The sequence below is a fragment of the Panthera onca genome, chromosome E2, assembly GCF_046562875.1.
Source record: "Panthera onca isolate mPanOnc1 chromosome E2, mPanOnc1 haplotype 2, whole genome shotgun sequence".
Taxonomy (NCBI): Eukaryota; Metazoa; Chordata; class Mammalia; order Carnivora; family Felidae; genus Panthera; species Panthera onca.
Genome location: NC_138353.1, coordinates 17,576,809 through 17,587,988, shown reverse-complemented (window position 1 = coordinate 17,587,988; position 11,180 = coordinate 17,576,809). Strand labels below are relative to the sequence as shown.

The window sequence follows — 11,180 nt, the reverse complement described above, 5'->3', positions numbered from 1 at the left end:
ACCCAACAGAGATGGTTTGTCTCTGCTCCACATGATGTCAGCCGAGGCTACAGCATCCAAGAAGGCTTCTTTATTCATGTTTCTGGTGTTCCAAGAAAAGCTCAAACGGCCGAGGGACAGCTAGAACAGAGGTCACAGATTCGGGGCTATCAATTCTCGCTATCTGGCTTCCTCAGTTCTCCATGTGGCTTTTCCACGTAATCACTCTGTGTGGCCTTGCCATGTGGTCTCCCCGACAGGGAGCTCAGCGTTCCTGAGTACACGAAAGCAAAAGCTGCCAAGCTTAAGACTGAGGCCAGAACTGGCAGAGGGTGACTTCTGTTACATTCTGTTGGTTAAAACAAGTCACGTGTCCAAGGCAGAGACAAGGGAGAGGACTGCGGGAGAGCGTGAGCAGTGAGGTATAGTTCTTTGGGAATCTCAGTATAACTGACTTCCACAATCCAGTAAATGGCTCCTTACTGACCTTTCGCAAGGGTCAGGCAAGAAACAGATGCAATGGTGGGCCCCACAGACGCACTCTCCTAAAATGCAGTGAATGTATGGGCCCAGGCCGTTACTGGGCCCTGAGGCAGGTGCCTCTCCCAACCTGAGACAGTACATGCTCAGGAAGGCTTCCAGGGAAGGCTTCCAATAAAGGTAACTACAGACCTGTGTCTTAAGAGTGAGTAGAACACAGTCAGTGGAAGAGCATGTACAAAGGCACATAGGTAAGAAACCACTTGTGGGAATGCAAGCTGGTGCAGCCACTCTGGAAAACAGTATGGAGGTTCCTCAAAAAACTAAAAATAGAACTACCCTATGGCTCAGCAATTGCACTACTAGGTATTTATCCAGGGATACAGGTGTGCTGTTTCGAAGGGACACGTGCACCCCCATGTTTATGGCAGCACTGTCGACAATAGCCAAAGTATGGAAAGAGCCCAAATGTCCATCGATGGATGAATGGATAAAGAAGGTGTGGTATATATATATACGATGGAGTATTATTCGGCAATCAAAAAGAAGGAAATCTTGCCATTTGCAACTACGTGGATGGAACTGGAGGGTATTGTGCTAAGCAAAATTAGTCAGAGAAAGACAAAAATCATACGACTTCACTCCTATGAGGACTTTAAGAGACAAAACAGATGAACATAAGGGAAGGGAAACAAAAATAATATAAAAACAGGGAGGGGGACAAAACAGAAGAGACTCGTAAATATGGAGAACAAACTGAGGGTTGCTGGAGGGGTTGGGGGAGGGGGGATGGGCTAAATGGGGAAGGGGCATTAAGGAATCTACTCCTGAAATCATTGTTGCAGTATATGCTAACTAATTTGGATGTCAATTTTAAAAAATAAAAAATAAAACAAGTTAAAAAAAAAACTACTTGGTGACTACTTCAACCAATAGACAGCAGGAGAAGTGATGCTGTGTGACTTCAGAAGCTGAGTCAGAAAATGCTAAGCAGTTTCTTTCTGGATCTTTTGCGACACATGCTCTGGGAGAAGCCAGCCACCATGTAAGATTGCCACGCTGGAGTGGCCACGTGTATTTGCTCTGGTCAGCAGCCCACTGACCTCTCATCTGACGGTCAGCAACATTGCCAGCTATGTGAGTGAGCCACCTGGGACACCAGGCCCGTCGCGTTTTCAAATGACTCCAGCCCACTCAACATCTGAGTTCAACCATACGATGGACACCAAGTAAGAACAGCCCCACTGAGCCCTTCTTGACTAACTGATCCATAAAGTCAGAGGAAAAAGAAAATGGTTGACTTAAGCTGCTTAGTTTTTGGATAACGTGTTATGCAGCAAAAGATAACTGAAACACTGGGGTCGCAAATTCTACCCTAACCCTAGTCCTACAGCAGCAAGACCTATAATGTGACTCAGTGAGGTGGGGACACCACGGCACGGTGGGGACCCTGGTTTGTCCGGGACCCCGTGCTGTACTGCTCTAGGCTGTATTTGCCCCCAGACCTGTTCCTCATCCTCCCCTTTCTGCCTGCATCCCAGGCCACAGTTTCCAGCCTCTCCCTTTATCTGGATTTACCTGGGGTTCTGCCAACAGGAAGCAGTGGCAGGAGCCCAGCGAGTGGGAGCAGCAGGCCAAGGCAATTCTTCCCTCTCCCTGTGGTTGTGCCTCCCCACAGCTCCAGCCAGCTAGACAATCCTTCTGGGTCTCCAGCTTCTATGAGGTGACTTTGTCTCTGGGTCTGATGACAGTAACTCCTTCCTTTGTTCCTCCAGCCTGGAGTGACAGTGGCTTCCCACTGCTGCTAATTTCTGATTCTTCACTGGCTCCTACTTGGCCCCTTAGCTCCTCCATCTGGTGCATAACCACCTCCATGTGTTAACGTCTCTCTTTTCTAATATCTGTATCTCCATCAGCTAAACCTTCATAGGTTTAGCAGCTCCAGCCTACTGTGCCCAAGGAGAAAAATGGCCTCCAGGGGTGCCTAGGTAGCTTAGTCAGTTAAGTGTCCCACTCTTGGCCTCAGCTCAGGTCATGATCTCACAGTTCATGAGATCGAGGCCCACATCTGTGCTATCAGCACAGAGCCTACTCGGGATTCTCTCTCTCCCTCTCCCTCTGCTCCCCCTCAAAATAAATAAATGAAACATATAAATAAACATAAAAAAATAAAAGTGGGCTCCAAGTTGTCAGATATCCCAACACGGCAGAAGGCAGAAATCAGGAGGGTCATCGGGGTGTTCCTATTTTTCAAACACTGTGGACGCCAGTGGTCCTCTGACTTCAGAGTAGGTAGAAGCCACAAGAGAGACTGAGGAGGAGCACTTCCTAGGTCAGTGAACAGACCTATCTTGAGCACCTACTATGTGCAGGTAGGAGCTGGGGACAAAGTGGTAAGCAAGAGAGGTGAATCCCTGCCCTTGTATGCTTACGACATTTAGTAGAGGAGACAAACAAATGAAGAAGAGGAAGAACAATGTGTGTAACATGCCACGCAGAAGGAGAGGTGGGTGATATGTGAATGTGGGCGTCGGGGAGTCAGGCTTCAGTTGGAGTGACACAAGGACAGCATTGAGATGGGGCATCTGAACTGAGAGACCTGAAGGACAAGAGAGCTAGACCTACACTACAAAGATCTGGGAGAACTCTATTCCCAGAAGAGGGGATGGCCGTCACAAAGGCCCCGAGCCAGGAAAGAGCTGGGAGTGTGTGAGAACAGCGAGAAGAGATGGCTGGGGCCGAAAGAGTGAAAGGGAAGTTGGAGGACAATGTGAGGTTGAGGAGGCTGCGGAGGTCACGTGACGGAGGGCTGCAGCAGCCACAGGAAGGAGCTCGGAGTTTACAGTAAGTGCAACGAGAAGCCATTGGAAGGTTTTACGCAGAGAAGTAATACGATCTGATTTATGGTTTTGAAAGACACCCCTTGCCCCTCCCCTCAAGCCGTGGTGAGAGGACTACAAGTAGGACACAAGATTAGAGGCAGGTTTGTTAGCAATTGTGGTGGTCCATTTGGTGCCGAATGGGGCTCAGACCAGGGTGTTAACAGTGGAGGGGTGAGAAGTGGGTGGGTTTGGGAGAGTACTGCATCACAGAAAGCAGAAGGGGAGTTTTCAGACGGGATTGGTCTGAAGGACTTGTTAAAATGCAGACAGCTGGGTCCTATATCCCCAGGGATTCCAGTTCAGTGGGTCTGGGCAGCAGAGAATTTGCAATTGTGACAAGTTATCATGCGCTGTTGCTGCTGCTACTGACCCAAAGATCACATTTTGAAAATCACTAGGTTGAAAACAATGCTAATAGAAATATAATGTAATATGTTTCTAATAGATTTATTTCTAAAAATATTTCTAATAGAAATATAATGTATATAATAACATGTGTTAGTTAAAAAACTCTAGTAGCCACATTTCAAAAGAAAAGAAAAGTGAAAGTATTTTGATAAAATATTTCAATCATATATTTTATTAATATATCCCAAATACTATAGTTTCAATACATTATCAATGTCTTTAAAATTCTCAAGACATTTTACATTCGTTTTTTTTTTCTTTTCTTTTCTTTTTTTTTTTTTGTAGTAAATCTTTGAAATCCCAGTATGTATTTTATACTTAGAGCACATCTCAATTAGGACTAGCTAGCCCACTATGTGGCTAGTGCCTACTAATACTGGCCAGGACAGGATAGGCCCATCATGGCAGGATCATTGAGTTAAAGATAGAGAAGTGACTCTTGAGTTTGGCAATAGGGAAGAGCTTTAGCAACACAAAACTATTGGGGGTTTGTGTGTGTGTGAAACAGAGGGAAAGAGATGAAGGGGAGAGCATGTAGACACTTCCCTCTTAAAGTTTGGCTGTGTTTTTATAATGGATGGGTCAGGCTGACAACTCTCAAACCCAACACTGGATATTAATATCACACGCAAAGAAACATCAAGACATTATCATGTGCCTCCTGAGCGAAGAACCCAACATCACCCATGAAGCCTACTTACCTCCAAATTAAACCTGAATCTGGGGGTGCCTGGGTGACTCAGTCGATTTAGCAACCAACTTCGGCTCAGGTCATGATCTCACAGTTCATGAGTCCAAGCCCTGCTTCGGGCTCTGTGCTTACAGCTCAGAGCCTGGAGTCTGCTTTGAATTCTGTGTCTCCCTCTCTCTCTCCCCCTCCCCTGATTACGCTCTCTCTCTCTCTCTCTCTCTCTTAAAAACAAATAAACATTTTTTAAAAATCAAAAAACAAAACACAAAACACCTGAATCTGACGCAGCCTCTACATCTGTTTGCAGGACATACAGGAGACAGAAGAACATAACGAAGGACACCAAGTGCAACCAGCCAAATCAGACAGGTACCTTTGTGAGAGGTACCAACAAAATGCAATGCACAGATCCTGTTTGGATTCTGATCTGAACCAGTCAACAGTTAAGACATTTATAAGACAATCAGGGAAATCTGGAGACAGGTTGGATACTGAATAAAATTAAGAAATTATTTGTTTTTAGGTGTGATAAAGGTGTTATTTTTTTGAAAGAACCTTGTGTTTTAGAGATACATATAAAAGTATTTGTGGATGAAATATGCCGTCCGGGATTTGCTTTACACTAACTCTGCAGGGAGGGAGGCAGAAAAAATAAAACAGGATTGGCCATACGTTGATAATTGCTGAAGAAAGGTGCTGGGTACCTGGAGGGTCATTACCCCATTCTTCCCGTGTGCACGGTTGAACATTACCATAATAGGGTGGGGTTTTTGTTGTTTATTTTGTTTGTTTTTTAAAGGAGGGAGAGGGGGTAACTGTGAAGGAAAAGAGAGAAAAGAAGGGGAAGGGATTGTTTTCTTTTAAGACTGAAGCGCCATGAACAGTCTCGAGAGCCGGCAAGGGTTAGGGGAGATTCAGCAGAGCCGCAGGCGGCTGAGCTGGCTCCAGGGCATACACAGCGGCGGGGGTCTGGTCTCGCAGTTCCCTGAGTAGGGGATTGCGCAGCACCCCACGCCCCCACGCCGTTGCTTTAAAGCGGCGGCGACTCCCGGGACTGAACAGCTGCTGCCCCTACCCACCCGCTAAGGTCCATCTGGCTAGACCAACCGCCCGCGCCGGCGCAGCATTTCCTCCACGGAGCGCGGGCCTCCGTTCCGCCACCCCACAATTCCCCGCGCCGCTCCGGAGGCGCGCTCTCGGTGGGGGTGAGGTCTCAGCCCCCAGATTTGAGCAAGGTGAGGCAGAGGGTGTCGCGTGGCCTTCTGGGAAATGCAGTTTACTTCCCTGGCTGGAACCACCGCTTAAACCACCCACGAGACTACGTGCCCCACAATGCGCCGCGCGCGCAGCGGCTGAGCGGTGTGTTGCTGCCCCCTAGTGGCGACTGAGGGGTTGTGTCCCGACCTGGGAATAGTGCTGAGAGGAGCAGCAGCGGGGACGGGACTTGGGGACTCTGGGTTGCCCTGGGAACCTCTGGGAAGCCCATCCAGATGGTGAGGCTTCCAGACATGGGCCAAGGAAGAGTGGTGGTGGTGAAGAAGTTGGAGGTAGGGGCCACTATGAAGATTAAATGAAATCAGGACAGTAACTGTTGGCTCTATATTATCGTTATCATTATTACAGCTAGTACTTATAGAGTAAACACATCTGTGCCAGGCACTGCTCCCAGCTTCTTACATGAATTATCTTATTTAATCCTCCCAACAGCCATATGAGGTGCTATCAGCCAGCCCGCCTCTTGAAGGAATGAATGAAGAATGAAGTTGAGGCCCAAAGAAGGGAATAATTTGCCCATAGTCAATTCAACTGGTCTGTAACAGACCTGGGATTTGAATTTAGACTGTCAGGCTTCAGAGTCAGTACTTCTCTTCCCCAAGACTGCAACACCCTCTGATCATTCAGTTAAATTATCCCAAGATACTAATTAGCACATGAATCAACTCAAAATGGCTATTAGCATGTGGATCTTTTTGAGTTGGTGATTGTTGGTTAGTGTTCCTGCCCAAGTTTGTGATTTAGCCCTGCTCCAGGACAGAGTTTACAGTCAGCATAGATTTACAGTTTGCACATGAATCAGCACAGGTTTGTGTTCACAGAGATCAGATTTCTGATTAGCACTTGAATCAACAGTGGTTTGTGTTAGGAGCTGGAATCATTAGGTTAATGATTAGCACACAGATCTGCAGATAATAGATAGATAGATCACACAGATAATACAGGGATTATGTTCAAACCTATGTACCCCCTTCTGGTCCAGGTGACTTCGTCCTCAAATGTTGCCCTCATCCCTTCACTGAACCTCCACTCCCAACCCCACCATCACACACAGGCAGGCAGACCTGGTGATTTCTTTGTCCCTTCCCTCTCCCCAATCTTGTTCATAATGGAATATCACAGCGACAAACACAGGTCCAGAAACTACCTGTTCTCTTTCTGCCTTATGAGGAGACAAAATTCCAAAGCCTGGACTGTGCCTGATTCACAGGTGTGTTCCCAGCACTGGGCCTGGCACAGTGAGGGCTCAATAAATGCTTGGGGGAAAAAAAGTGTTGGATACTCACTATCATCTTTCGGCACTGACCTAGAGTTTTATCAAATCAAGCCAGATTCACTTTGCCCTCAAAGGAGTCAAATTTGTGATCACCCACCCCAAAGGCCGGGACCAGGGTAGGTGGGTGGGTGGTCAGCGTGGGGCTGAGACGTCTCCCTGGAGCAGGATTCGGTGTAGTGAATAGGAGATCCCACAGCCTCTTCCTGCTGCTTCCCCCTGAGGTTGTGGATCTGGTGGTGGTTGATGTTGGGTCCATTTTCATCCATACACTCTGCATAACTACGATGGCAGGAAGCTGCCCAGCCTGGGGATTTGTTCTCAGCCCTCCTTGCATCTGGGGTGGCTATGTGATTAGTTCTCTCCAATAAAATATGGGCAGAAGGGAGGTTTATAGAGGGTCACTTCTGGGCCAAGCTTTTTAAGAAGCTGGTGAAACTTCTTTACCCTCTCTCCTCCCATTTGCCAGGTGGAAGCAGATAATTTGGAGCCCCAGGAAATGATGGAGGCACAAGATTAACCAGTCTGCTGTGTGAGTCACCAGATGGAGGACAGATGCCAACCAAGCAGGACACCTGTGGCAAGAAATCAACTATTGTATGAAGTCACTGAAATCAAGGGAGTTCTTTGTTACAGTAGCTGACATTACACTTACTGATACTCTGACCCTTCCTCTCTGGGCCCCTGATATCAATAAACCTTGAGCACCCCCTGTCATTCTGTGAAATGAAACTCTAATCCCCAATTGTGGTGTTCAGGCTTTCACATAGCGTTTTCATACAGTGGCCCACTGGCTATATGTTTACTAATTAAAACTCATCAGTATATTCCACTCCATTCTTTGCCCAAATGTAAACTTGTCCCCATGTTCTTATGGAAGTCTTCTTCCACGTTGACAGGTGGAAGTCATTAAAGCAGACCCTGAGCCTCACGTTAGGTCTTCCACCATAGCTAAGCAGAACCTCATACACAGGATCTTGTGGTTGCCCTGTAGAAGTCAGTGCTTGCCTGGAACCCATCAGTCTGATTTACAGTGGTGGTTAGTGTATATGTTTGGGAGGGTGGGGAGTATGCACTCGTCTTCTTGCCCCTCTCTTTTGACCCATCCGTATGGAAATGCACCTTCCGACCTAATCTTTAAAGCCAGTTCCTAGTCTGGGGCATCTGGGTGGCTCCGTCCGTTAAGCATCTGACTCTTGATTTCAGCTCAGGTCATGATCTTGTAGTTTGTGGGTTCAAGCCCCACATCAGGCTCTGTGCTGATGGTGTGGAGCCTGTCTGGGATCCTCGCTCCCTCTCTCTCTGCCCTGCGCTCATGCTCTCTCTCTTTCTCTCAAAATAAATAAATAAACTTAAAAAAAATAAAATGAATTCCCAGTCCTCAGTATCAATTCATGTGCTAATTACAAAGCTGAGCTAATTCCAATGAACCCCACTGGCTAGGCTTGGGTTGGCAGGGACTAGTTGAGGATAAGGGGACACCACCTCCATCCATGATTGCTCAAACAACCTCCAACTTGAAGAGGGCCTAAGTTTATTTATAAAGTGATTTTTTAACAGACTTCATTGATTTGAATACCTTATAGGTATTTGATACGACTTTCTGAATGTTTCTTGTGTATACATGTGGGAATGTGGCTCACACATGCATGCAAGAGAGAATCTGTGCAGAATGTGTTTTTACACATATGATCTCTCACATGTCTGAGTGTGAGTCTGTGCATGTGTGTGTCCCCTATATTTGAACAGGAAGCCAGGTGTATATGTGTTCCATGCGCCTGCTGTATTCTGTGTTCTGGTGAGCCTCTGAGTACGTGATGTGCATGTGTGAATATGGATGTGTCCCCCGTGTGTATTTGTGTATATTCAGGCAGATTCTGTGCATGCATATGAGCAGTCCTCTTCCCCCAAGGCCCCCTCAGCTCTCAGGCAGTTTAACCTCATTCTTCCTGCTGTGGCTGTTTCCGCTGCTTTTGTCCCCTTCTCCAGATGTTGTAATTAAGTAAATGCGGCAATTAAGTGGAACCCCCCAAAACACCATCCCATCAGGATACCCTTGCAGGAGCTAATGAGGGGTTATAGCACATGCAGATACATGCACGGTACTACTCGAGCATTGCAGGGACCCCCCAGACTGCACATGCTATAGAATGAGGGCACACAAGTAATATAGAGGTCCCTTTGCCCACCTACTCTGTTCATACTCATCCTTCAGGTCTCAGCATAAAGGTCCCCTCTCCAGGAAGCCTCCCTGACTGGGGCCCAGGGGGTGGGAGCGCCTAAAGGGTTGGATTCTGCCTCTGGGGCCCCACACCTTTCTGCTTCCCCCATCAGGAGCCCTGACCACTCTGGCCTGTGCTTTGCCATCAAAGTGTTACTTTGCCCTGTGCTTCCCCTGTCACACCCTGGCCACTGTGGCCTGGGCCTCTGACATGACAGTCCCAGTCTGTCTAGCCCAAGCTTCTCCTAGCACAGCCCTGACCACGCAGGGCTGTCTGGAGATGTATCTTTTTCCTTTTGAAATTTGAGCTCAATGAAAGCAAGACCTGACACTGCCTTGGTCATACTTCTGCTGCCGTGTCATTTAGCACACAACCATGCCCAGAAATCTACAGTAAATGTTGAACCGGCATCTCTGCCTCTGCCCCTCTCTGCTCCCAAACCCCTCTTTATGTCTCTAAATATGCTGGTTTCTCTGGCACACACTTAAAATGCTAAGTCCCCTCAGTCCACTAGGTTTCGGCACAGCTGTGGTGGACAGTTCCATGCAGGTTGCAGAGCTCCCCGGTTTAACCCAGCGGTTCTCACAGTGTGGTCCCTGGACCAGCAGCATTAGCATCACTTGGGAACTTGTTAGAAATGCAAACGTTTGACCCCGCCTAGACGTATCAAATCAGAAACTCTGGGACTGGGGCCTGGAGATCTATTGTTAAGTTCAAGGTGATCCCAAAACAACTACAATGTCGAGGACCAACGGGTTATTTCATGCAGGGCATCCCTCTCTGCTTTTCTGTCTCAGATCTCAGATGGCTCTCAGTACCACTCTCTCCCACCAAAGACACAACTATTACCCAAAGGGGTAACAACTGGTGGATAAATGCAGCAGGAAGAAATCTTGCAGGGGGTAATAAAAGAGGGGGAACCATCATTTTGATGTGTTCTGCAAGATTCCTTAATGTTCCCCAGCTGAAGTAAGCCCCAGTTGCCCAGAGCGGTAACCTGTTCTTCACCTGCAGCCTCTATTAACTTTCTTCATCCTCTGCCTCGTTCTCCCCCAATCCCCTGCCCATTTCCCCCAAATCATCCAGTTCCACTGAACTCTAATTCCAGCGTGCTCTCGGATTGTCCTCCGGCATTTCCCTGTATCTCCCCCACCTCCACCACTTCTGTAGTGTCTCTGAGACTTCTACATCCTCTTTTTGAGTGTCTGAGTAACCAATATCCGCTATGCTGGCCCAGGAGCACTGATGAACTTTGCTAATGATCTGGAAAGGCGGGCCCTAGAGCTGAGTTAATTTTAGCTGCGGTTTTTCAATACGCATGAGTGGAAGGAGCCAAAAGTCTGTTCTGAAACCTTCAGCAGAGCTAGGGATGTCCGGGTGGATGTGCATCGATGTTCCTGCCCCCAACAAGGTTGCTTTACTCATCTACTCAGAAGGGAGATCCCCAGGGGTGGTTTGTGACCATTCAGGTTCCCCCAGGGTTAGGGCCATGACCAAAGGCCAAGACTGTGTTCCCTTCAGACCAGGGGTCCCAAAGATCAGGTCCTCCATGTTGCTATCACCAAGTTCCCAGGGCAGGTATGCAGGCCACCACCCACATCTGTCCTCCTGCAATAACATGTGCCGGGAGACGTGTGGAACGCCCCACCCTTCCCTCCACTATCTTCTCACAATAGTCTGGACAGGCAGGCCCCACACCTGGTGAGTCATGTGTTAGTACATTTCTAGCAGAGTCCTCTGTGGGGCAGTGAACCTGAGTCAGGGAGAGGGGAAGGCAGTGGACACTTTTCTGGGTCAACCTGTCCAGCCCCCTGCCTCTGTCCCATTTCCTATCTTTTTCTTCCTCCATGGGATATCTGCCCAGTGTGTCTTTAGGTCTAAGCTATAACTCCAGAGGGCACAAGGTAGGGGGGCCAAGTTTTCCCCTTGCAGCCAGGGCAAGGAGGCTTGGGAAGGAGCAGTTTCTTCTC

At 47.9% G+C, this 11,180-nt stretch overlaps 2 long non-coding RNA genes across 2 annotated transcripts; both read left to right on the top strand.

Moving 5' to 3' along the window:
• The first annotated feature begins 3,064 nt into the window (after positions 1–3,064).
• Positions 3,065–4,958, top strand: LOC132691045 (uncharacterized). Its single transcript, XR_009615570.2, has 2 exons — positions 3,065–3,303; positions 4,748–4,958. It is a non-coding gene; the product is annotated as an uncharacterized LOC132691045 (long non-coding RNA).
• Positions 4,959–5,788: 830 nt separating this feature from the next.
• Positions 5,789–7,705, top strand: LOC144614662 (uncharacterized). Its single transcript, XR_013552647.2, has 2 exons — positions 5,789–5,987; positions 7,458–7,705. It is a non-coding gene; the product is annotated as an uncharacterized LOC144614662 (long non-coding RNA).
• The last annotated feature ends 3,475 nt before the right edge of the window (positions 7,706–11,180 follow it).